Source organism: Aethalodelphis obliquidens, unplaced genomic scaffold (genome assembly GCF_003676395.1).
Source record: "Aethalodelphis obliquidens isolate GAN/ISIS:26980383/991018 unplaced genomic scaffold, ASM367639v1 scaffold92, whole genome shotgun sequence".
In the NCBI taxonomy this organism is placed as follows: domain Eukaryota; kingdom Metazoa; phylum Chordata; class Mammalia; order Artiodactyla; family Delphinidae; genus Aethalodelphis; species Aethalodelphis obliquidens.
In genome coordinates this window covers 4,430,937-4,458,863 of record NW_020838036.1, presented here as the reverse complement: position 1 = coordinate 4,458,863, position 27,927 = coordinate 4,430,937, and the positions used below count along the sequence as shown (strand labels likewise).

At 34.7% G+C, this 27,927-nt stretch overlaps 1 protein-coding gene across 1 annotated transcript in view; it reads right to left on the bottom strand.

Annotated features, from left to right (window-relative positions):
- The window catches only part of GPR174 (G protein-coupled receptor 174), a 130,859-nt gene that overhangs the window by 22,127 nt on the left and 80,805 nt on the right, over positions 1 to 27,927 (bottom strand). The window contains exon 6 of the transcript XR_003430530.1: positions 27,281 to 27,403. The gene's annotated coding sequence lies outside the window, so the exon portion shown is untranslated. The remainder of the gene's footprint in view (positions 1 to 27,280; positions 27,404 to 27,927) is intronic.

Below are 27,927 nucleotides of genomic sequence, written 5' to 3'. Positions count from 1 at the left end.
GTCTTTTGTCTCCTTAGGTAGGTTTCCCCCTGGTATTTTATTCTTTTATTCTTTTTTTTTTTTTTTTTTTTTTTTTTTTTTTTTTTTTTTTTTTTTTTTGCAGTACGTGGGCCTCTCACTATTGTGGCCTCTCCCGTTGCGGAGCACAGGCTCCGGACGCACAGGCTCAGTGGCCATGGCTCACGGGCCCAGCCGCTCCGTGGCATGTGGGATCTTCCTGGACCGGGGCACGAACCCGTGTCCCCTGCATAGGCAGGTGGACTCTCAACCACTGCGCCACCAGGGAAGCCCTCTCCCTTTTATTCTGAGCCGTGTGGATGACAGGCTCTTGGTGCTCCAGCCAGGCATCAGGGCTGTGCGTCTAAAGGTGGAAGAGCCAAGTTCTGGGCACTGGTCCACAAGAGACTTCCCAGCTCCACGTAATATCAAACAGCGAAGATCTCCAGAGATCTCCACCCCAACGCCAAGACCCAGCTCCATTCAATGACCAGCAAGCTACAGTGCTGGACACCCCATGCCAAACAAGCAAGACAGGAAAACACCACCATCCATTAGCAGAGAGGCTGCCTAAAATCATAATAAGGCCACAGACACCCCAAAACACACCACCAGACGTGAATCTGCCCACCAGAAAGACAAGATCCAGGCTCATCCACCAGAACATAAGCACTAGTCCCCTCCACCAGGAAGCCTACACAACCCACTGAAAAAACTTTAGCCCCTCAGGATAGACACCAAAAACGGGAATTACAAACCTGCAGCCGACAAAAAGGAGACCCCAAACACAGTAAGTTAAGCAAAATGAGATGACAGAGAAACACATAGCAGATGAAGGAGCAAGTCAAAAACCCACCAGACCTAACAAATGAAGAGGAAATAGGCAGTCTACCTGAAAACAAAATCAGAAAAATGATAGTAAAAATAATCCAAAATCTTGGAAATAGAATGGAAAAAATACAAGAAACGTTTAACAAGAACCTAGAAGAATTAAACAGCAAACAAACAGTGATGAACAACACAATAAATGAAATTAAAAATTCTCTAGGAGGGATCAATAGCAGAATAACTGACACAGAGAATGGAAAAGTGACCTGGAAGATAAAATAGGGGAAATAACTACTGCAGAGCAGAATAAAGAAAAAAGAATGAAGAGAATTGAGGACAGTCTCAGAGACCTCTGAGACAACATTAATCACACCACCATTTGAATTACAGGGGTCCCAGAAGAAGAAGAGAAAAAGAAAGGGACTGAGAAAATATTTGAAGAGATTATAGATGAAAACTTCCTTAATATGGGAAAGGAAAGAGTTAATCAGTCCAGGAAGAACAGAGACTCCCATACAGGATAAATCCAAGGAGAAACACGTGAAGACACATATTAATGAAAATATCAAAAATTAAATACAAGAGGGAGGAGATATCAGAACATATGTATATGTATAACTGATTCACTTTGTTATAAAGTGGAAACTAACACACTATTGTAAAGCAATTATACTCCAATAAAGGTGTAAAAAAAAACAGCAAGGAAAAAACAACAAATAACACACAAGGGAATCCCCATAAGGTTAACAGCTGATCTTTCAGCAAAAACTCTGCAAGACCGAAGGAGGTGGCAGAACATATTTAAAGTGATGAAGGACAAAAACCTACAACCAACATAACTCTAGCCAGCAAGGATCTCATTCAGATTTTACGGAGAAATTAAAACCTTTACATACAGGCATAAGCTAAGAGAATTCAGCACCTCCAAACTAGCTTTACAACAAATGCCAAGGGAACTTCTCTAGGCAAGAAACACAAGAGAAGGAAAAGACTGAAAATAACAAACCCCAAACAATTAAGAAAATGGAAATCGGAACATACATATCGATAATTACCTTAAAGGTTAATGGATTAATGCTCCAACCAAAAGACACAGACTGGCTGAATGGATACAAAAACAAGACCCATATATATGCTGTCTACAAGGCACCCACTTCAGACCTAGGAACACATACAGACTGAAAGTGAGGGGATGGAAAAAGGTATCCCATGCAAATGGAAATCAACAGAAAGCTGAGGCAGCAATCCTCATATCAGACAAAATAGACTTTAAAACAGAGAGAATTACAAGAGACAAAGAAGGACACTACATAATGATCAAGGGATCAATCCAAGAAGAAGATATAACAGTTGTAAATACTGATGCAGAAAACACAGGAGCACCTCAATATATGAGGCAAATGCTAACAGCCATAAAAGGGGAAATCGACAGTAACACAATCATAGTAGGGCACTTTAACACCCCACTTTCAGCAATGGACAGATCATCTAAAATGAAAATAAATATGGAAACACAACTTTCAATGATACATTAAACAAGATGGACTTAATTGATATTTATAAAACATTCCATCCAAAAACAACAGAATATGCATTCTTCTCAAGTGCTCATGGAACATTCTCCGGGATAGATCATATCTTGGATACAAATCAAGCCTTGGTAAATTTAAGGAAATTGAAATCATATCAAGAATCTTTTCTGACCACAATGCTATGAGGCTAGATATCAATTACAGGAAAAGATCTCTGAAAAATAAAAACACATGGAGGCTAAACAATAAACTATTTAATAACCAAGAGATCACTGAAGAAATCAAAGAGGAAATCAAAAAACATGTAGAAAAAATGTCAATGAAAACACGAAAACCCAAAACCTATGGGATGCAACAAAAGCAGTTCTAAGAGGGAAGTTTACAGCTATACAATCCTACCTTAAGAAACAAGAAACATCTCAAATAAACAACCTAACCTTACGCCTAAAGCAGTTAGAGAAAGAAAACCAAAAAAAAAAAAAAAAAACCCCAAAGTTAGCAGAAGGAAAAAAATCATAAAGATCAGATCAGAAATAAATGAAAAAAAATGAAGCAAATGTTAGCAAAGATCAATAAAACTAAAAACTAGTTCTTTGAGAAGATAAACAAAATTGATAAACCATTAGCCAGATGCATCAAGAAAAAAAGGGAGAAGACTCAAATCAATAGAAATGAAAAAGGAGAAGTAACTATGACAGTACAGAAATACAAAGGAACATGACAGATTACTACAAGCAGCTATATGCCAATAAAATGGACAACCTGGAAGAAATGGACAAATTCTTAGAAATGCACAACCTTCTGAGACTGAACCAGGAAGAAATAGAAAATATGAAAAGACCAATCAGAAGCACTGAAATTGAAACTGTGATTAAAAATCATCCAACAAACTAAAGCCCAGGACTAGATGGCTCCACAGGAGAATTCTATCAAAGATTTAGAGAAGAGCTAACACCTCTCCTTCTGAAACACTTACAAAATATAACAGATGGAGGAATACTCCCAAATTCATTCTAAAAGGCCACCATCACCCTGATACTAAAACCAGACGAAGATGTCACAAAGAAAGAAAACTACAGGCCAATACCACTGATGAACATAGATGCAAAAATCCTCAATAAAATACTAGCAAACAGAATCCAAGAGCACTTTAAAAGGATCATACACCATGATCAAGTGGGGTTTATCCCAGGAATTCAACGATTCTTCAGTATACACAAATCAATCACTGTAATACACCATATTAAGAAATTGAAGGAGAAAAAACATATGATCATCTAAATAGATGCAGAGAAAGCTTTTGACAAAATTCAACACCTATTTATGGTAAAAGCCCTCCAGAAAGTAGGCATAGAGGGAACTTTCCTTGACATAATAAAGGTCATATATGACAAACCCACAGGCAACATCATCCTCAATGGTGAAAAACTGAAACGTTTTCCACTAAGATCAGGAATAAGACAATGTTGTCCACTCTCACCACTATTATTCAACATAGATTTAGAAGTTTTAGCCACTGCAATCAGAGAAGAAAAAGAAATAAAAGAAATCCAAATCAGAAGAGAGAAGTAAAGCTGTCAGTGTTTGCAGATGATATGATAATATACATAGAGAATCCTAAAGATGCTGCCTGAAAACTACTAGAGCTAATCAGTGAATTAGGTGAAGTATCAGGATACAAAATTAATGCACAGAAATCTCTGGCATTCCTATACACTACTCATGAAAAATCTTAAAGTGAAATTAAGAAAACTCTCCCATTTACCATTGCAACAAAAAGAATAAAATATCTAGGAAAAAACCTACCTAAGGAGACAAAAGACTTGTAAGCAGAAAAATACCATGTTCTTGAACTGGAAGAATCAACATTGTGAAAATGGCTATAATACCCAAAGCAATCTACAGATTCAATGTTATGCCTATCAAACTACCACTGACATTTTTCACAGAACAAGAACAAAGTATTTCACAATTTGTATGGAAACCCAAAGACCACGAATACCCAAAACAATCTTGAGAAAGAAAAACAGAGCTGGAGGAATCAGACTCCCTGGCTTCAGACTATACTATAAAGCTACAGTAATCAAGACAATATTGTACTGGCACAAAAACAGAAATATAGATCAATGGCACAGGTTAGAAAGCCCAGAGATAAACCCACACACATATGGTCAGCTTATCTTTGATAAAAGATACAAGAATATACAGTGGAGAAAAGACAACTTGTCCAATAAGTGGAGCTTGGAAAACTGGACAGCTACATATAAAAGCATAAAGTTAGAACACTCCTTTACACCATACACAAAAATAAACTCAAAATGGATTAAAGATCTAAAGGTAAGGCCAGACACTGTGAAACTCTTAGTGAAAAACATAGGCAGAACACTCTATGACATAATTCACAGTAAGATCCTTTTTGACCCACCTCCTAGAGAAATGGAAATAAATACAAAAATAAACAAATGGGACCTAATGAAACTTATAAGCTTTTGCACAGCAAAGGAAACCATAAACAAGACGAAAAGACAACTTTCAGAATGGGAGAAAATATTTGCAAATGAAGCAACTGACAAAAGATTAATCTCCAAATTTACAAGCAGATCATGCAGCTCAATATCAAAAAAAAAAAAAAAAAACACAAAAAATCCAATCAGGAAAAGGGCAGAAGACCTAAACAGACATTTCTCCAAAGAAGATATACAGATTGCCAACAAACACATGAAAGAATGCTCAACATCATTAATCATTAGAGAAACGCAAAACAAAACTACAATGAGATATCATCTCACACTGGTCAGAATGGCCATCATGAAAAATCTACAAACAATAAATGCTGGAAAGAGTGTGGAGAATACTGAACCCTCTTGCACTGTTGGTGGGAATGTAAATTGATACAACCACTATGCAGAACAGTATGGAGGTTCCTTAAATAACTACAAATAGAACTATAATATGACCCAGCAGTCCCACTACTGGGCATATACCCTGAGAAAACCATAATTCAAAAAGAGTCATGTACCACAGTGTTCATTGCAGCTCTATTTACAATAGCCACAAAATGGAATCAACCTAAGTGTCCATCAACAAATGAATGGATAAAGAAGATGTGGCACATATATACAATGGAATATTACTCAGCCATGAAATTAAACAAAATTGAGTTATTTCTAGTGGGGTGGATGGACCTAGAGTCTGTCATACAGAGTGAAGTAAATCAGTAAGAGAAAAAACAATACCGTATTTTAAGACATATATATGAAATCTAAAGAAAAAGAAAAATCATTATGAAGAACCTAGGGGCAAGACAGGAATAAAGGCACAGACCTACTAGAGAATGGACTTGAGGATATGCGGAGGGGGAAGAGTAAGCTGTGACAAAGTGAGAGAGTGGCATGGACATATATACTCTACCAAACGTAAAATAGATAGCTAGTGGGAAGCAGCTGCATAGCACAGGGATATCAGCTCAGTGCTTTGTGACCACCTAGAGGGCTGGGATAGGGAGTTTGGAAGGAAGGGTGATGCAAGAGGGAAGAGATATGGGGACATATGTATATATATATAACTGATTCACTTTGTTATAAAGCAGAAACTAACACACTATTGTAAAGCAATTTTATTCCAATAAAGATGTTAAAAAAAAAGACTGACAAAAATCTACACTTAGTTTGGAAAGAAATATGTAAAATTACTTGATGGAGAAAAACATAGTATGCTAACACATATCAAAGGGAAGCAGAAGTAGCTGTATTCATTTCACACAGAGCAAGTAAGGAAAATTATCAGGGGTAATGAAGAGTATTACATAATTTAATTGTAATACATTACATTGTAATTACACTGTAATTACAAATACATAATGTAATTGTAATACATAATTGTAATTATGTAATTACATAATTACAAATCATTCTCCAAGATTTCATGACAATTTTTAAAACCTATGTAACTAAAAATAGATCATTAAACTACATGAGGGAAAAAACTGATAGAAATTCAAGGAGAAATAAATGAATCAATTATCATAGTTGGAGACTTCTACACCCCTCTCTTAGAAATGGACAGATCAAGCTGGCAAAAAATTAGTGAGGATAGAATTGAGCTCAATAACACCATCAACCAAGTGGATATAACTGATATTTGTAAATGACTTGATCCAAAAACTGCAGAATACAAAATTCTTCTCAAGCTTACATGGAACATCACCAACTTAGACCACAATTTGGGAAAACACACCTTAGCAAATTTAAAGTAATAGAAATCATGCTATGTCTGCTCTCAGGCCATAAGGAATGAAACTTAAACTTGATAAGAGAAAGACAACTGAAAAACCCCAAAATACATGGATATTCAAAAACACACTTTTAAATAATACATAGGTTAAAGAATAACTCTCAAGATAAATTTTTAAAAATGTTGCAAACAAAATGAAAATAAAAATACAACATATCAAAAATTTGTGGGATACAGTGAAAGCAGTGCTTACAGGGAAACTTATAGCATTGAATGAATATATTAGAAAGGAAGAAAGATCCACAGTCTAAGTTTCCAACTTAGGAAATGGAAAAAGGAGGAGCAAGTTAAGCCTAATACAAGCAGAGGAAAAGAAATAATATATATTAGAGCAGAAATCAATAAAATTGAAATCAGGAAATCAATAGAGAAAATCAATGAAACCAAAAGATAGTTCTTTGGAAAGATCAAAAATATTGGTAAACCTCTAGCAAAGCTAACTAAGAAAAGTGGAGTACACAAATTACTAATATCAGAAATTTGAAAGAGGGCATCACTGCTCTTCCCATGGACATTAAATAAGTAAAAAGTAGTTCTATGCCCACAAATTTGATAACCTAGGTGAAATGGACCAAATTTTATGAAAGACATAATCTGCCAAACACCCACAAGGAAAAATAGACAATTGGACTAGAACTCTATCTATTAAAAATATTCAATCAATAACTAATAATCTATAATTAATAACCTACCAAAAAAAATTCTCCAGGCCATATGATTCAGTAATTCCACTTACATGTATTTATCCAAAGGGAAAAAAGAAACCACTAATAAGAAAATTCTCCCAGTGTTCACTGCAGCATTGTTAGCAATAGCCAAGAAATGGAAGCAACCCAAGTGCCCATCAATAGATGAATGGATAAAGAAGATGTGATATATATACACAATGGAATATGTACAATGGAATACTACCCAGCCATTTGCAACAGCATGTATGGACCTTGAGGGTATTATGCTAAGTGAAATAACAAAGACAAAGAAAGACAAATACCATATGATTTCACTCACATGTGGAATATAAAAACAAATAAAAATAACTAAATGAACAAAGCAAAACAAACAGAAACAAACACCTAGATACAGAGAATAAAGCAGTGATTACCAAAAGGGAAGGTCAGCAGGTAGGGAAAAAAGGAGAAAGGGGATCAAATTTATAGTGGTAGATGAAAAGTAAATTTTTGGTGGTGAGCATGCTGTGGGGTATACAAAACTAGAAATATAATTTGTACACATGAAACTTATTTGATGTTATAAATCAATGTTACCTCAATGAAAATAAATTAAAATATATGTATTAAAATACAAAAGAAAATAAATAATTACTTTAAATGCATTGGACTAAATGCTTCAACCAAAAGATACAGAGTGGCTGAATGGAAAAGAAAAATAAGACCCATATATATGCTGCCTACAGGAGGCTGACATCAGATCTAAAGACAAAGACTGAAAGTGAGGAGATGGAAAAAGGTATTCCATGCAAATGGAAATCAAAAGAAAGCCAGGGTAGCAATACTTATGTCAAACAAAGCAGATGTAAAAATAGAGACTGTTACGAGACAAATAAGGACATTACCTATTAATCAAGGGATCAATCCAGGAGGAAGACATAACAATTATAAATATATGTGCATCTAATATAGGAGCACCTAAATACATAAAACAAATATAAACAGGCAATATGAGAGAAATGAACAGTAACACAATAATAGTAGAGAACTTTAACATCCAACTTAACATCAATGGACAGATCCTCCATCTAGAAAATCAATAAGGAAATACTGGCCTTAAATGACACATTACTTCAGAAGGACTTTACGTGTATGGAGAGAGAGAGAGAGACATAGAAAGAGAGAGAAAGAACATTCCATCCAAAAACAACAGAATACACATTTTTTTTCAAGTGTACATGGAACATTCTCTAGGATGTATAACATGCTAGGCTACAAAACAAGTATTGGTAAGTTGAAGAAACTTGAAAACATTAGAAACATATTTTCCAACCACAGAGCTATGAGATCAACTAGAGATTAGAAATCAACTACAAGGAAAAATAATAATAAAACAGCAAAAACCACAAACACGTGGAGAGTAAACAATATGCTAATAAACAACCAATAGATAACTGAAGAACAGAGAGGAAATCAAATGGTACTTGGAGACAAATGAAAGCACAATGATACAAAATCAGTGGGATGCAGCAAAAGAATTCCTAAGAGGGTAGTTTATAGCTATACAAGCTTACTTCAGGAAACAAGAAAAATCTCAAATAAAAAAACCTAACCTTACCCCTAAAGAAGCTAGAAAATGAAGAACAAAAAAACCCAATATTAGTACAAGGAAAGAAATCATAAATATCAGAGCAGAAATAAATGAAATAGAGACTAAATAATAATAGAAAAAATCAAAGACACTAAGAGCTTGTTATTTGAAAAATAAAAACTTGATAAATATTTAGCCAGACTCATCAAGAAAAAATGAGAGAGGACCCAAATTATTAAAATTAGAAATGAAAAAGTAGTTACAATTGACACCACAGAAATACAAAGGATCCTAGGAGACTACTATGAATAACTATATGCCAATAAAATGGACAACGTAGAAGAAATGGACAAATTCTTAGAAATGTATAATCTTCTGAGACTAAATGAGGAAGAAATAGAAACTATGAAAAGACCAATTTTCAGTAATGAAATCGAGTCAGATATTTTAAAATTCCCAACAAGAAAAAATCCACTACCTAATGGCTTCACAAGTGAATTCTATGAAGCATTTAGAAAAGAGTGAACACCTATCCTTCTCAAAATATTCCAAAAAATTGTGGTGGAAGGAATGCTTCCGAACTCATTCTACAAGGCCTGCATTATCCTGATACCAAAACCAGACAAAGATATCACAGAAAAGGCAATTACAGATCAATATCCCCAATGAACATAGATTTTAAAATTCTAAACAAATTATTAGCAAACCTTATCCAATAATACTTTAAAAGGATCATGCACCATGATCAAGTGGGTTTCATCCTAGTGATGCAGAGTGGTTCAATTTGAATAAAGTGATCAATGAGATATATTTTAACCAACTGAAGAATAAAAACCATATGATCACCTCAATAGATGTGGAAAAAGATTTTGATAAAATTCAACATCCAAGGGGCAGGAGTCAAGATGGTGACATAGGAGGATGCGGAATTTGTATCTGCTTAAAAGTACATCAAGAATACATCTACAAAGGGAAAAATTCTCACAGAGAACTTGCTGAACATTAACAGAAGACTTCAGACACTTAAAAGGAAAAGAAAAATCCCCTGAGAAGCAGGTAGGATGAAAGAAAGAAAGAGAACAAGAAAAGAGGGATCAGAAAGAGACAAGCAACCCTTGTGGGAAGCTGAAGGTATCAATCTTGACACCAAGACATGGCTCCACCCAACAGCCTGCAGTCTCCAGTGCTGGACACCTCATGCGAAACAACCAGCAAGACAGGAACAAAGCCTCACCCATCAGCAGACAGGCTGCCTAAGTCATACTAAGCTCACAGACAGCACAGAAAACATCATCTGATGAGGCCCTGCCCATCCAAGGGAAAAGACTCAGCTCCACCCACCAGAGCACAGGCACCAATCCCTCTCACCAGCAAGCCTACACAAGTCCCTGGACCAATCTCACCCACCAGGGGTCAGAAAACAGAAGCAAGAGGAACTACAACCCTACAGCATGTGGAAAGGAGACCATAAACACAGCAACACAAAGTGAGATGACAGAGAAATATGTTGCAGATGAAGGAGCAAGGCAAAAAGCCAGAAGTCCAAATAAATGAAGGGGAAATAGGCAATCTACCTGAAAAAGTATTTAGAGTAATGATAGTAAAGATGATCAAATATCTTGGAAATAGAATGGTGGCATGAATAGAGAAGATACAAGAAATGTTTAAAAAGGACCTAGAAGAACTAGAGGATGAACAATCAGTGATGAACAACACAATAAGAGAAATGAAAAATGCATTAGAAGGAATTAATAGCAGAATAACTGAGGCAGAAAAATGGATGGATACATGAGCTGGAAGATTTCTGGTGGAAATAACTGCCACAGAGCAGAATAAAGGAAAGAGACTGAAAAGAAATGAAGACAGTCTCAGAGACCTCTGGGATAACATTAAACATGCCAAAATTCAAATTACAGGGGTCCCAGAAGAAGAGAAAGAGAAAGTTTTGAGAAAATATTTGAAGAGATTATAGTCAAAAACTACCCTAACATGAGAAAGGAAATATTCACCCAGGTCCAGGAAGAGCAGAGAATCCCATACAGGATAAACCCAAGGAGAAACATGGCAAGACACACATTAGTGAAACTAACAAAAATTAAATACAAAGAAAAAATATTAAAAGCAACAAGGGACAAACTACAAATAACATAAGGTTATTTGTAGAATACCCATAAGGTTACAAGCTGATTTTTCAGCAGAAAATTTGCAGGTCAAAAGGGAGGGGCAGGATATGTTTAAAGTAATGAAAGGGAAAAACCTACAACTGAGATTACTCTACCCAGCAAGGATCTCTTTCAGATTTGATAGAGAAATAAAAAACTTTACAGACAAGCAAAAGCTAAGAGAATTCAACACCACCAAACCAGTTTTACAACAAATGCTAAAGGAAGTTCTCTAGGAGGGAAACACAAGAGAAGGAAAAGACCTAAAAACAAACAAAAACAATTAAGGAAAAGGTAAAAATAACACACATTTCAATAATTACCTTAAATGTAAATGGATTAAATGCCACAATCAAAAGACACAGACTGGGTAAATGGATACAAAAACAAGACACGTGTATATGCTGTCTACAAGAGACCCACTTCAGACCAAGGGACACATACAGACTGAAACTGAGGAGATGGAAAAAGATATTCCATGCAAATGGAAATTAAAAGAAAGCTAGAGTAGCAGTACTCACATCAGAAACAATAGACTTTAAAATAAAGACTACTATAACAGACAAGGAAGGACACTACATGACGTTCAAGAGATCAATCAAAGAAGAAGATATAACAATTGTAAATAATTATGCACCCAACATAGGAGAACCTCAGTACATAAGGCAAATGGTAACAGCCATAAAGGGGAAATCGACAGTGACATAATAATAGTGGGGGACTTTAGCACCACATTTACATCAATGGACAGATCATGAAGACAAAAAATTAATAAGGAAACACAAGCCTAAATGACACATTAGACCAGAAATACTTAATTGATATTTATAGGACACTCAACCTGAAAGGAGAAGAACACATTTTCTTCTCAAGTGCACATGAAACATTTTCCAGGATAGATCACATTTTGGGTCACAAATCAAGGCTCACTAAATTTAAGAAAGTTGAAACAGGGAATGTGAATTGGTTCAGCCACTATGGAGAACAGTATGGAGGTTCCTTAAAAAACTACAAATAGAACTACCATATGACCCAGCAATCCCACTACTGGGCATATACCCTAAGAAAACCATAATTCAAAAAGAGTCATGTACCAAAATGTTCATTGCAGCTCTATTTACAATAACCCAGAGATGGAAACAACCTAAGTGCCCATCATCGGATGAATGGATAAAGAAGATGTGGCACATATATACAATGGAATATTACTCAGCCATAAAAAGAAACGAAATTGAGCTATTTGTAATGAGGTGGATAGACCTAGAGTCTGTCATACAGAGTGAAGTAAGTCAGAAAGAAAAAGACAAATACCGTATGCTAACACATATATATGGAATTTAAGAAAAAAAATGTCATGAAGAACCTAGGGTAAGGCAGGAATAAAGATGCAGACCTACTAGAGAACGGACTTGAGGTTATGGGGAGGGGAAGGGTGAGCTGTGACAGAGCGAGAGAGAGTCATGGACATATACACACTAACAAACATAGTAAGGTAGATAGCTAGTGGGAAGCAGCCGGATGGCACACGGATACTGGCTCGGTACTTTGTGACAGCCTGGAGGGGTGGGATAGGGAGGGTGGGAGGGAGGGAGATGCAAGAGGGAAGACATATGGGAACATATGTATATGAATAACTGATTCACTTTGTTATAAAGCAGAAACTAACACACCATTGTAAAGCAATTATACCCCAATAAAGATGTTAAAAAAAAAAGAAAGAAAGTTGAAACAATATCAAGCATATTTTCCAACCACTCTTCAATGAGATTAGAAATCAGTTACAGGAAAAAAAGAAAAACTGTAAAAAACAGAAGCACATGGAAGCTAAACAATATGCTATTAACTAACAAAGAGATCATTGGAGAAATCAAAGAGGAAATAAAAAGAATCCTAGAAAGAAATGACAATGAAAACACTACGATCCAAAACCTATGGGATGCAGCAAAAAGAGTTCTGAGAGAGAAGTTCATAGCAATAAAATCCTACCTCAAGAAACAAGAAAAATTCCAAATAAACAACCTAAACTTACACCTAAAGCAACTAGGGAAAAAGAAAAAAAACAAAATAAAACAAAGCAAAACAAACAAACAAAAAACAAAGTTAGTAGAAGAAAAGAAATCATAAAGATCAGAGCAAAAATAAATGAAATAGAAACTAAGAAAACAATGGTGAATATCAAAGAAACTAATAGCTGCTTGTTTGAGATGATAAACAAAATTGTTAAACCTTTAGCCAACACATCAAGAAAAAGTAAAAAAGGGAGAGGACTCAAGTCAACAAAATAAGAAATGAAAAAGAAGTTACAATGGACACCACAGAAATACAAAGGTTCATGAGAGACTACTACAAGCAAATATATGCCAAAAAAAACGGACAACCTGGAAGAAATGGACCCATCCTTAGAAAAGTACAGCCTTCCAAGACAGAACCAGGAAGAAAGAAATAGAAAATATGAAGAGACAAATCACAAGTAATGAAATTGAAACTGTGATTTAAAATCTTCCAACAAATAAAAGTGCAGGACCAGATGGCTTCACAGGTGAATTCTATCAAACAGTTAGAGAAGAGCTAACACCTATGCTTCTCAAACTCTTCCAAAAATCTGCAGAGGGAGGAAAATACCCCAGCTCATTCTACAAGGACACGATGACCCTGATACCAAAACCAGACAAAGATATCACAAAAAACAAAATTACCGGTCAATAACTCTGATGAACACAGATGCAAAAATTATCAACATAATACTAGAAAACTGAATCCAACAACACATTAAAAGGATCATACACTATGATCAAGTAGGATTTATCCCAGAGATGCAAGGATTCTACAATATATGCAAATCAATCAATGTGATACAACATATTAATAAATTGAAGAATAAAAACCAAATGATCATCTCAATAGATGCAGAAAAACCGTTTGACAAAATTCAACACCATTTATGGTAAAAACTGTCCAGAAAGTGAGCATAGAGGGAACTTACCTCAACATAATTAAGGCCATAATTGAGAAACCCACAGTAAACATCATTCTCAATGCTGAAAAAATGAAACCATGTCCTCTAAGGTCAGGAACAAGACAAGGGTGTCCACTCTCAGCACTATTATTCAACATAGTCTTGGAAGTCCTAGCCACAGCACTCACTGAAGAAGAAGACATAAAAGAATCCAAACTGGAATAGAAGTAAAACTGTCACTCTTTGCAGATAACATGATACTATACATATAAAATCCTAAAGATGTCACCAGAAAACTACCAGAGCTAATCAATGGATTTCATAAAGTTGCAGGATACAAAATTAATACACAGAAACCTCTTGCATTCTTATATACTAACAACAAAAGATCAGAAGGAGAAATTAAGGAAACAATACCATTTACCATTGCAATAAAAAGAATAAAATACCTGAAAAATAAACCTACTTATGGAGACAAAAATACTGTAGGTATATAACTATAAGATACTGATGAAAGACATCAAAGAAGACACAAACATAGAGAGATATACTATGTTCTTGGATTGGAAGAATCAATATTGTCAAAATGACTATACTATCCAAGGTGATCTACAGATTCAATGCAATCCCTATCAAATTACCAAGGGCATTTTTCACAGAATTACAACAAAATAATTTTACAATTTGTATGAAAATACAAAAGACCCCAAATAGCCAAAGCAATATTGAGAAAAAATATGGAGTTAGAGGAATCAGGTCCCCTGACTTCAGGTTATACTACAAAGCTACAGTAATCAAGACAATAATGGCACAAAAACAGAAATATAGACCAATGGAAGAGGATAGAATGACCAGAGATAAACCCATGGACCTATGGTCACCTAATCTATGACAAAGAATGTACAACGGAGAAAAGACTGTCTCTTTAATAAGTGGTGCTGGGAAAACTGGACAACTACATGTAAAAGAATGAAGGTAGAACACTCCATAACACTACACATAGCACTATACACAAATCTGTCTAAACGGATTAAAGACCCAAATGTAAGGCCTGGTACTATAAAACTCTTAGAAGAAAACATAAGTAGAACACTCTTTGACATAAATCAGAGCAAGATCTTTTTTGACCCACCTCCTAGAGTAATGAAAATAAAAACAAAAATAAACAAAGTGGACCTAATTAAACTTAAAACCTTTGGCACAGCAAAGGAAACCATATGACGAAAATACAACCCCTCAGAATGGGAGAAATTATTTGGAAATGAAGGGACTGACAAGAAATTAATCTCCAAAATATACAAACAGCTCATGAAGCTCAATATCAAACAACTGAATCAAAAAATGAGCAAAAACATAAATAGGCATTTCTCTAAGGAAGACATACAGGTGGCCAACAAACACATGAAGTGATGCTCAACATCACTGATTATTAGAGAAATGCAAATCAAAATTAAAATGAGGTATCACCTCACACTAGTCAGAATGACCATCATCAAAATATCTACAAACAATAAATACTGGAGAGGGTGTGGAGAAAATGGAACCCTCTTATGCTGTTGTTGGGAATGTAAATTGATAGAGCCACTATGGAAAACAGTATGGAGTTTCCTTAGAAAACTAAAAATAGAACTACCATATGACAAAACAATACCACTCCTGGGCATATACCCAACAAAAACCATAATTCAAAAAGATACATGCACCCCAATGTTCATTGCAACACTATTTACTATAGACAGGACATGAAAGCAACCTAAATGTCCATTAACAGAGGAGTGGGCAAAGAAGACTGGAACATATATACAGTGGAATAATACTCAGCCATAAAAAGGAATGAAATTTTGTCATTTGCAGAGACATGGATAGACCAAGAGACTGTCATACAGAGTGAAGTAAGTCAGGAAGAGAAAAGCACATATCGTATATTAACAAATATATGTGGACTTTAGAAACATTTTATATATGATCTTGTTTGCAAAGTAGAAATAGAGACACAGATGTAGAGATAACATATGGATAACAAGGGGGAAGGGGTGGGTGAGGTGAATTGGGAGATTGTAATTGACATATATACACTACTATGTACAAAATAGATAACTAAGGAGGACCTACCTTTATAGCACAAAGAACTCTATTCTGTGCTCTCTGGTGACTTAAATGTGAAGAAAATCCATAAAAGAGGAGATATATGTATATGTATGGCTGATTCACTTTGCTGTACAGCAAAAATTGACACAGCAGTGTAAAGCAACTATACTCTAATAAAAAAATTTGAAAAAAATTCAGCTTCCATTTTTGATAAAAGATGTCCAGAAAGTGGGTTTAGAGGGAACATATCTCAACATAATAATGGCAACAATCCCACAGCTAACTTCATACTCAATGATGAAAAGCTAAAAGCTTTTCCTCTAAGGTCAGGAACAAGCAAAGTTCATCCACTCTTGACACTTTTATTCAACACAGTACTGGAAGTCCTAGCCACAGCAATCAGAGAAGAAAAAGAAATAAAATGAATCAAATTTGGAAGGAAAGAAGTACAACTGTCACTAATTGCAGATAATATGATAGTATACATAGAAAATCCTCAAGATGCCATAAGAGCTCATCAGTGAATACAGCAAAGTTTCAGGATACAAAATTAATGTACAGAAATCTGTTGCATTTCTTTACACTAAAAACATACTATCAGAAATAAAATTAAGGAAACAATCCCATTTACATTTTCATCAAAAAGAATAAAATACCCAGGAATAAATCTAACTAAGGAGGTAAAAGAACTGTACTCAGAAAAATGTAAGACACTGAAGAAAGAAATTGAAGATTACACAAACAGATGGAAAGATACACCATGTAAATGTATTGGAAGAGCTAATATTATTAAAATGACGATACCATCCACACAATCCACAGATTCAATGCAATCTCTACCAAAATATCAAGAGTATTTTTCACAGAACTTAAACCAACAATTTTAACATATGTATGTAAACACAAAAGAACCCAAATAGCCAAAACAATCTTCAGAAAGAACAGAGAGGGAGGAATCACACTCCCTGACTTTGGACCATACAACAAAGTTACAGTATACAAAGGATTGTGGTACTGGCACAAAAACAGAAACATCAATAGATGGAACATAGGTATTTTTTTATTTCCTCTTTGATTTCTTCAGTGATCACTTCGTTATTAAGTAGTGTATTGTTTAGCCTCCATGTGTTTGTATTTTTTACAGATCTTTTCCTGTAATTGATATCTAGGCTAATAGCATTGTGGTCAGAAGTGATACTTGATGCAATTTCAATTTTCTGAAATTTACCAAGACTTGATTTTTGACCCAAGATATGATCTATCTTGGAGAATGTTAAATGAGCACTTGAGAAAAATGTGTATTCTGTTGGTTTGGATGCAATGTCCTATAAAAATCAATTAAATCCATCTTGTTTAATGTATCATTTAAAGCTTGTGTTTCCTTATTTCTTTTAATTTTGGATGATCTGTCCATTGGTGAAAGTGGGGTGTTGAAGTCCACTACTATGAATGTGTTACTGTCAATTTCCCCTTTTATGGCTGTTAGTATTTGCCTTATGCATTGAGGTGCTCCTATGAAGGATGCATAAATATTTACAATTGTTATATCTTCTTCTTGGATCAATCCCTTGATCATTATGTAGTGTCCAATGAAAATGGAGACACGATGACCCAAAACCTATGGGATGCAGCAAAAGCACTTCTAAGAGGGAAGTTTATAGCAATAATATCCTACCTTAAGAAACAGGAAACATATCAAATAAAAACAAAAATAAACAAATGGGACCTAATGAAACTTCAAAGCTTTTGCACAGCAAAGGAAACCATAAACAAGACCAAAAGACAACCCTCAGAATGGGAAAACATATTAGCAAATGAAGCAACTGACATAGGATTAATTTCCAAAATTTACAAGCAGCTCATGCAGCTCAATAACAAAAAAACAAACAACCCAATCCAAAAATGGGCAGAAGACCTAAATAGACATTTCTCCAAAGAAGATATACAGACTGCCAACAAACACATGAAAGAATGCTCAACCTCATTAATCATTAGAGAAATGCAAATCAAAACTACAATGAGATATCATCTCACACTAGTCAGAATGGCCATCATCAAAAAATCTAGAAACAATAAATGCTGGAGAGGGTGTGGAGAAAAGGGAACACTCTTGCACTGCTGGTGGGAATGTGAATTGGTACAGCCACTATGGAGAACAGTATGGAGGTTCCTTAAAAAACTACAAATAGAACTACCATATGACCCAGCAATCCCACTACTGGGCATATACCCTGAGAAAACCATAATTGAAAAAGTCATGTACCAAAATGTTCATTGCAGCTCCATTTACAATAGCCAAGTGATGGAAGCAACCTAAGTGTCCATCATTGGATGAATGTATAAAGAAGATGTGGTACATATATACAATGGACTATTACTCAGTCAGAGGGAGAAACGAAATTGAGTTATTTGTAGTGAGTTGGATGGACCTAGAGTCTGTCATACAGAGTGAAGTAAGTCAGAAAGAGAAAAACAAATACCGTATGCTAACACATACATATGAAATGTAAGGGGAAAAAAATGTCATGAAAAACCTAGGGGTAAGACGGGAATAACGTCACAGACCTACTAGAGAATGTACTTGAGGATATGGGGAGGGGGAAGGGTAAGCTGTGACAAAGTGAGAGAGTGGCATGGACATATATACACTACCAAACGTAAAACAGGTAGCTAGTGGGAAGCAGCCACATAGCACAGGGAGATCAGCTCCATGCTTCGTGATCACCTAAAGGGCTGGGATAAGGAGAGTGGGAGGGAGGGAGACGCAAGAGGGAAGAGATATGGGAACATATATATATATGTATAACTGATTCACTTTGTTATAAAGCAGAAACTAACACACCATTGTAAAGCAATTTTACTCCAATAAAAATGTTAAAATATATATAATAAAAGACTAAATAAATAAATAAATAAAATGGAATATAATAGAAAGCCCAGGTATAAACCCATCCACTTAAAATTAATTCATCTATGACAAAGGATTGAAGAATATAAAATGGAGAAAGGACCGTCTCTTCAGTATGTGTTGCTTGGTAAATTGAACAGCCACATGTTAAAGAATGAAATTAGAACATTCCCTACCACCATATACAAAAGTTAACTCAAAATGGATTAAAGACCGAAATGTAATACTGGAAACTGTAGATCTCCTAGAAGAAATTATAGGCAGAACACCCTTTGACCTAAATTGTACCAATATATTTTCCAATTGTTTTCCTAAAGCAAAGGAAATAACTGCAAAAATAAAAAAATGGGACATAATTAAACTTAAAAGCTTTTGAAAAGCAAAGGAAACCATAGACTAAATGAAAAGACAACCTACTGAATGGGAGAAGATATTTCTATATGTGACCAAGAAGGAATTAATATCCGGATATATATACAGCTAATCAACTCAACATAAAAAAGATAAAACAATTAAAAAATTGACAGAAGTCCTGAATAGACATTTTTCAAAAGAAGACATACAGATGGCCAACAGGCACATGGAAAGATGCTATACTTTGTTAATCAGCGGAGAAGTGTAAGTTAAAATCCCAATGAGATATTACCTTACACCTGTCAGAATGGCTATCGTCAAAAAGAACACAAATAACAAATGTTGGTGAGAATGTGGAGAAAAGGGAATCTTCATACACTGTTGGTAAGAATGTAAATTGGTGCAACCACTGTGGAAAACATTATGGAGGTTTCTCAAGAAACTAAAAATAGAACTACCATATGACCCAGCAATTCATTCCAGTCCTGGGTATGCATGAGAAAAACCAAAAACACTGATTGGAAAAGATACATGCACCTCACTATTCATAGCAGCATTATTTTCAATCACAAAGATATGTAAGTAACCTAACTGTTACTTATGCAACAATATGACTGGACTTGGAGCGTGTTATGCTTAGTGAAATAAATCAGAGGAAGATGATTACTATATGACATCACTTATATGTAGAATCTAATAAACAAAACAAACTAGTGGATCTATAAAAACGGAACAGACACACAGATATAGAGAACAAACTAGTGGTTACTAGTGGGGAGAGGGAAGGGGCAAGGGGCAAGATAAGGATAGGGGATTAATAGTTACAAACTACTATGTATAACATAAGCTACAAGGATGTGTTGTATAACACAGGGAATAAAGCCAACATTTCATAATAATTATAAAGGGAATGTAACTGTTGGAAGCTGTGAATCACTATGTTGTATACCTGAAATTTAAATAATATTTTACTTCTACTATACCTCAATAAAACAAACAGAAAACAACACACACACACACACACAGAAAGAAACTGTTTCCTAATACAAAGTGAAAAAGATTTACTTCTGGGCTTCCCTGGTGGTGCAGTGGTTAAGAATCCACCTGCCGATGCAGGGGACATGGGTTCGTGCCCCAATGCGGGAGGATCCCACATGCTGCAGAGCGGCTAGGCCCGTGAGCCATGGCCGCTGAGCCTGCGTGTCCGGAGCCTGTGCTCCGCAACGGGGGAGGCCACAATAGTGAGAGGCCCGCGTACCACAAAAAGAAAGAAAAAAAATTACTTCTATCTTTTGTTATAAGAGTTTTATAATTTTAGCTCTTACATGTAAGTATTTAATCCATTTTAAAATAATTTTTGTATTTGTTATAAGGAATAGGTTCAACTGTGTTCTTTTGAATGTGGATATTCAATTGTCCTAGCATCATTATTTTGAAAATACTGTTTTTCCTCTATTGAATTGTCTTGTCATCCTTTTTGAAAATAAATTTACCACAAAGTTGTAGGATTATTTCTATTCTCAATACTAATCTGTCGATCTATATATGTATCTTCATGCCTGCATCACACATTCTTTATTACTATAGGCATGCATTAAGTTTTGAAATCATAAAGTATGAGACTTTCACCTTGTTATTCTTTCTCAAGATTGTTTTAGATTCATTTTAGGATAAGCTTAACATTTTATTAAAAAAATGGAATTTTGATAAGTATTGTGTTGAATTTGTAGATAAATTTTGGGAGTATTGCCATCCTGACAGTATTACATTTTGCAATTTAATATCATGGAATATTTTTCCACTTATGTAGGTATTAATTTCTTTCAATGACTTTTTTTTAGTTTTGGGGGTACAAATCTCACAATTCTTTTGCTAAATATATATCTAAATATTTCTTCTTGATGATCTATGAATTGTTTTCTAATTGTTTTCAGGTTTTTCATTGCTAGTGTATAGAAAGAAAATTAAAATTTACACATATGTATTGTATTCCACAACTGGGCCGAATATCTTATTTACTCTAATAAATTCTTTTTTATTCTTTGGGATTTTCTACATACAAGATAATGTTATCCACAAGGAGAGAGATTTTTACTTATTCTTGTCCTATATGGATGACTTTCTTTTCTTTTCTTTTCTTTTTTTGCTTGCTTAATTACCCTGCTTAGAACCTCTAGTACAATGTTTTGTTGTTGATGGGTTTTTCAGTTTTACTGAGGTATAATTGATAAATGAAATTGTAAGATATTTAAATGTACAATGTGACGATTCAATATATGTATACATTGTGAAAGGATTACCCACATTGAGATCAAGATATTCACCTCACATATTATTTTAGTGACAACATTTAAGTTGTACATTTTTATCAAATTTAAATTTAGACAGTTTTATCAAGTATAACTGTCATGTTATATATTAGCTCCTCAGATTTCATTAATCTTATAACTGAAAGTTTGGAAATTTTTACTAAACTCTTCTAATTTCCCCCACTCCCCAGCCCCAGCAACTACCTTTCTACTGTCTTTTTCTATGAGTTTGACTTTTTTATAGATTTCACATAAAATAATACCATGCATTATTTGACTCAGTGTAATGCCTCCCATTTTCATCCATGTTGTCTCAAATGGCAAGATTTCCCTCTTTTTTATATTTTATTGAAGAATAGTTGATTTACAATGTTGTGTTAATAAGACGTCCCTGTTTTTTAAAGAATGAGTAATATTCTACTCTGTATATATACCACATTTTCTTTATCTATTCATTCATTGACAGACAGGTTGCTTCCCTACTTTGGATAGGGTGAATAATGCTGCAATGAACATGAGAGTACACTTCAAAATAATGATTTTGATTCCTTTGTATATACCCAGAAGTGTGACTGCTAGATCATATGCTTCTATTTTTAAGTTTCTGAGGAACCTCCATACTGTTTTCCATAATGGTTGCACCAATTTACATTCCTTTTGTGGGTCTTTTTTGATAGTAACCATTTTAAGAGGTGTAAAGTAATATTTCATTGTGGTTTTGATTTGCATGTTCCTGATCACTAGTGAAGCTGAGCACCTTTTCATATATCTGCTGACCATCTGTACACCTTCTTTGGAGAAATGACAATTCAAGTATTATGTCCATTTTTAAATTGGGTTATTTTCTTTCCCACTGCTGTGTATAGGAGTTGCTATATATTTTGGATATTAACCCCTTACCAGATATATGATTTCTCAATATTTTCTCCCATTCCACAGATTGCCATTATATTTTTAATTGTTTCCTTTCCCATGTAGAAGCCCTTTGTTTTATACAGTCCCACTTGTTAATTTTTGCTTTCATTGCCTGTGCTTTTGGTGCCATATCTAAAAAATCTTTGCCAAGTTCAGTGTCTAAAATCTTCTCTATGTTTTCTCCTAAGAGTTTTAGTGTCTCAGTCCTTACAATCAAGTCTTTTTGCCATTTTGAGCTGATTTTTTTCTGTATGGTATAAGGGTCCAATTTCATTAGTTTGCATGTGGATATCCAGTTTTCCCCAACACTGGTTAAAGAAGAGACTATTTTTCCCCATTGTTATTCTCGGCACCCATGCCAAAAATCAGTTAACTATGTATGCATGGCTTTATTTCTGGTCTGTCTATGCTGTTCCTTTTGCATATATGTCTGTTTTTTAGGCCAACATCATACTCTTTTGATTATTGTGTCTTTTTATTATATTTTGATATCAGCAGACTGATACCTTTTGCTTTGCTTTTCTTGCACAAGATTGTGTTGGTTATCCGTGGTCTTTTGTGGCTCCAAATGAATTTTAGAATTATTTTTCTTAAATGTAATTGAAATTTTAAAAGGGATTGGATTAAATCTGGAGATTTGTTTTGAATATTACAGGCAATTTAACAATATTATTTTTTCCAGACCACAAATAAAGGATGCACTTCAATTTATTTGTGTCTTCTTCTTTTTTTTTTTTTTTTGTTTGCAGTACGTGGGCCTCTCACTGCTGTGGCCTCTCCCGTTGTGGAGCACAGGCTCCGGACACGCAGGCTCAGCAGCCATGGCTCATGGGCCCAGCCGCTCCGCGGCATGTGGGATCCTCCCCGACCAGGGCACGAACCCGTGTCCCCTGCATTGGCAGGAGGACTCTCAACCACTGCGCCACCAGGGAAGCCCTATTTGTGTCTTCTTTAATTTATTTTATCACCATTTTACAGTTTTCAGTGTATAAGAAGTTTACCTCCTGGGTTAAATTTATCCCTTATACTTTATTCTTTTTGATGCTATTGTTAGTGGGATTGTTTTCTTATTTTTTTTCCAGATAGGTCATTGTTATTTTATTGAAATGCAACTGAGTGTTTTATATTGGTTTGGTATCCTGCAACATTACTGAATTTGTGGCTTAGTACATAAAGGTTTTTTGGGGTTTTTTTGATTTTGCTTCTGTTTTTTTGTGGTATGCAGGCCTCTCACTGTTGTGGCCTCTCCCATTGCAGAGCACAGGATCCAGACGTACAGGCTCAGTGGCCATGGCACATGGGCCCAGCTGCTCCATGGCATGCAGGATCTTACTGGACCTGGGCATGAACCCGTGTCCCCTGCATCAGCAGGCGGACTCTCAACCACTGCCCTGCCAGGAAAGCCCCATAAAGGTTTTTTTTTGGTGGAGGTTTTAGGATTTTCCACTATATGATCATGTAGTGGGTAAGCAGAGATAATTTTGTGTCTTCCTTTTCAATTTGGATGTCTTTATTTTTCTTACTTAATTTCTCTAATAGAACTTCCAGAACTATGTTGACTAAAAGTGACAAGAGTGGGCATCCTTGACTTTTAATGGATCTTAGAGAAAAGCTTCCAGCTTTTCATCATTGAGTATGATGTTAGATGTGGGCTTTGAGAAATAATCTTTATTGTACTGAAGTAGGTTCCTTCTATATCTAATTTGTTGAGCCTTTTTTTTTTTATTAAATTTTGTTGGATTTGGTCAAATGCTCTTTATACATCTATTGAGATGATTATGTAATTTTTATATTTCATTATGTTAATGTGGTGTATACCACTGATTGATTCCTTTATATTGAAAATACCTTGCATCTCAGGGATAATCCTACTTGATCATGGTGTATGAACTTTTAAATGTGCTGTTGAATGTGGTTTGCTAGTGTTTCATTAGTGATTGCATCTATGTTCATCAGGAATATTGGCCTGTAGGTTATTTGTCCTTTGTTGCTTTTGTCTGGCTTTGGTATCAAGGTGATACTGGCCTCTTAGAATGTTTGCAAGGCTTCTCTCTTCTTCAGTTTTTCAAAGAGTTTGAGAAAGCTTGGAATTGATGCTTCTTTAAATGTTTGGTAAAATTCACCAACAAAGCCATCTGACCCTGTGCTTTTTTTGTTGGGAGGTTTTTTATTAATGCTTCAATATCCTTATTCATTATTTGTCTGTTCAGGTTTTCTATTTCTTATCGATTCAGTCTTGATAGGTTGTATGTTTCTAGGAATTTATCAATTTCTTATAAATTGTTTGATTTCTTGGTGTATAATTATTTATAATAGTCCCTAATGTTCCTTTTTATTTTTGTGATATCAGTTATGTCTCTTATTTCATTTCTGAATTCATTTATTTGAGTCCTTTTTTCTTATTCTAGCTGTGGAATTTTGAAGTTGTGTTTGTCTTTTCAAAAAACTCTTGGTTTTGTCAATTTATCTATTTTTCTATAATATTTTCTATTTCATTTATTTCTACTTTCATCCTTATCATTCCCTTCCTTCTTTTGATTTAGGTCATAGTTTGTTCCTTTTCTTAGTTTCTTGGGGTATAAATTTAGGTTGTTTATTTGAAACCTCTATTCTTTTTTAACATAGGCATTCAACATTATAAACTTTCATTTTAACACTGCTTTTGCTGAATCTCATAAGTTTTACCATGTTGTGTTACCATTTTCATTTCTCTTGATATATTACCTAACTTCCCTTTTGATTTCTTTGATCAAACGGTTTTATGAGTGTGTTGTTTAATTTCCAATTCTTTGGGAATTTTCCCATTTCTATTATTGATTTCTAGTTTCATTGCACTATGATTGGAAAACATATTTGAAATGATTTCAACCTTTTAAGATTTGTTATGACTTGTTTTGTGTCCTAGCATGTGATCTATACTGGAGAATGTTCCATAGAAGAGTGAATATTCTGCTGCTGTTGGTTGGAATGTTCTGTATATTTCTTTAGGTTCATTTGGTTTATAGTGTTGTTGACTTGTGCTGTTTCCTTACTTTCTGTCTGGATGATATATTCATTACTGATAATGGGGTATTGAAGTCTCCAAATTTTATTGTATTGATGTCTATTTCTCCCTTCAGATATGTCAATGTTTGTTTTATATATATTAGGTGCTTTGATGTTGAAAGCATATCTGTTAAATTCTTCCTATTTAAATGACCCTTTTATGATTAAATAGTGACCTTTGTCTCTAGAGACATTTTTACTTGAAGTCTACTTTATTTGATATGAGTATAGCAACTACTGCTCTCATTTGGTTATCATTTTAATGAAATTCCTTTTTCTATCCCTTAACTTTTAGTCTATGTGTATTCCTAATCCTGAAGTGAGTCTCTTATAGATAGTATATAGTTATTTCTTGTTTTTTTCTCTATTCAGCCACTCTTTTTTCAATTGACATATAATTGACATGTGACATTATATTAGTTTCATGTGTACAATATAAAGATTCAATATTTGTAGATATTGAAAAATGATACCAAAATATGTCTAGTTAACATACATCACCATACATTGTTAAAACATTTTTTCTTGTGATGAGAACTTTTAAGATCTATTCTCTCAGCAACTTTGAAACATGCAAGAGTATTATTAACTATAGTCACCATGGTGTACATTAGATCTCCAGAGCTAATTTATTTTATAATTGGAAGTTTATAATTTTTGACCCCATTTACCCATTTTCCCCATTGTCTACCCCTGCCTCTGGCAACCACCAATCATTTCTTTGTATCTATAAGCTTATTTTTTGTTTGGTTTTGTTTTAAATTCCACTTATGTGTGTGAGCATATGGTATTTGTTTTTCTCTGTCTGATGTATTTCACTTAGCATAATGCCCTCAAGGCCCATCTATGTTGTCCCAAACTCTATGTCTTTTGATTGGATAATTTTATCCAATTATATTTAATGTAATTACTGATTGATAAGAACTTACTATTGCCATTTTGTTAATTGTTTTCTGACTGGTGTTTAGTTCCTTTGTTCCTTTCTTGGTGTCTTCCTTTGTGATTTGATGATTTTCTGTAGTGGTACATTTTGTGTATCTATTATAGGCTTCTGCTTTATCTTTATATTTTTATCTTTTCTCTTTATCTTTTGTGTATCTGCTATAGGCTTTTGCTTTGCATTTACCATGAGGCTTACATAAAACATATTATAGTTATAACAATCTTTTTAAGCTGATAACAACTAAACGTTGATCACATACAAAAACTGTACATGTTTATTCCTCTCCCCATATTTTATGTTCTGATGTCACAATTTATTTATTTTTATGCAAATGTATACATTCACAAATTATTGTAGCAATATTTCCTTTTAATACTTTTGTCCTTTAACCTTTATACTAGAGGTGAAACTACCTACAAATCATCACTACAGTATGGATATTATGATTTTGACAATATACTTTCCCTTACCAATGAGTTTTTTTTTTTTTTTTTTTTTTGCAGTACGCGGGCCTCTCACTGCTGTGGCCTCTCCCGTTGCCGAGCACAGGCTCTGGACACGCAGGCTCTGCCACTCCGTGGCATGTGGGATCCTCCTGGACCGGGGCATGAACCCGCGTCCCCTGCATCGGCAGGCAGACTCTCAACCACTGAGCCACCAGGGAAGCCCTACCAATGAGTTTTATACTTACATATGTTTTCTTGTTACTATTTAGCACCCTTTTATATCAGCTTGAAGAACTCTCTCTTCTCTCTCCTGGCTGTGAGGTTTCTGCTGGGAAGCCCATTGATAATCTTCTTTTTCGTCTTCTAATCTTATTGAGATATAATTGACATACAGCCCTGTATAAGTTTAAGGTGTATAGCATAATGATTTTACTTACATATATCATGAAATGATTACCACAATAAGTTTAGTGAACATCCATCATCTCATATAGATGCAAAATGAAAGAAAAAGATTCTTTATGATGAGAACTCAGGACTTACTCTCTTAACTATCACATATAACATAGAACAGTGTTAATTATATTAATCATGTTGTACATTATAATTATATCTTATTTATCTTGTAAGTGGAAGTTTGTACCTTTTGAGCACCTTCATCCAATTCCCCCTTCCCCCAACCCCTGCCTCTGGTAACCAGAAATATGATCTCTTTTTCTATGAGTTTGCTTGTTTTTTGAAGTATAATTGACCTACAACACTATGCTAGTTCCAGGTACACAACAAAGTGATTTTATATTTCTATACATTACAAATAATCCCTACTGATAATTTTATGGGGCATTCCCTTGTATTTGGCAATTTTATTTTTTTCACTACTTTCAAAATTCTC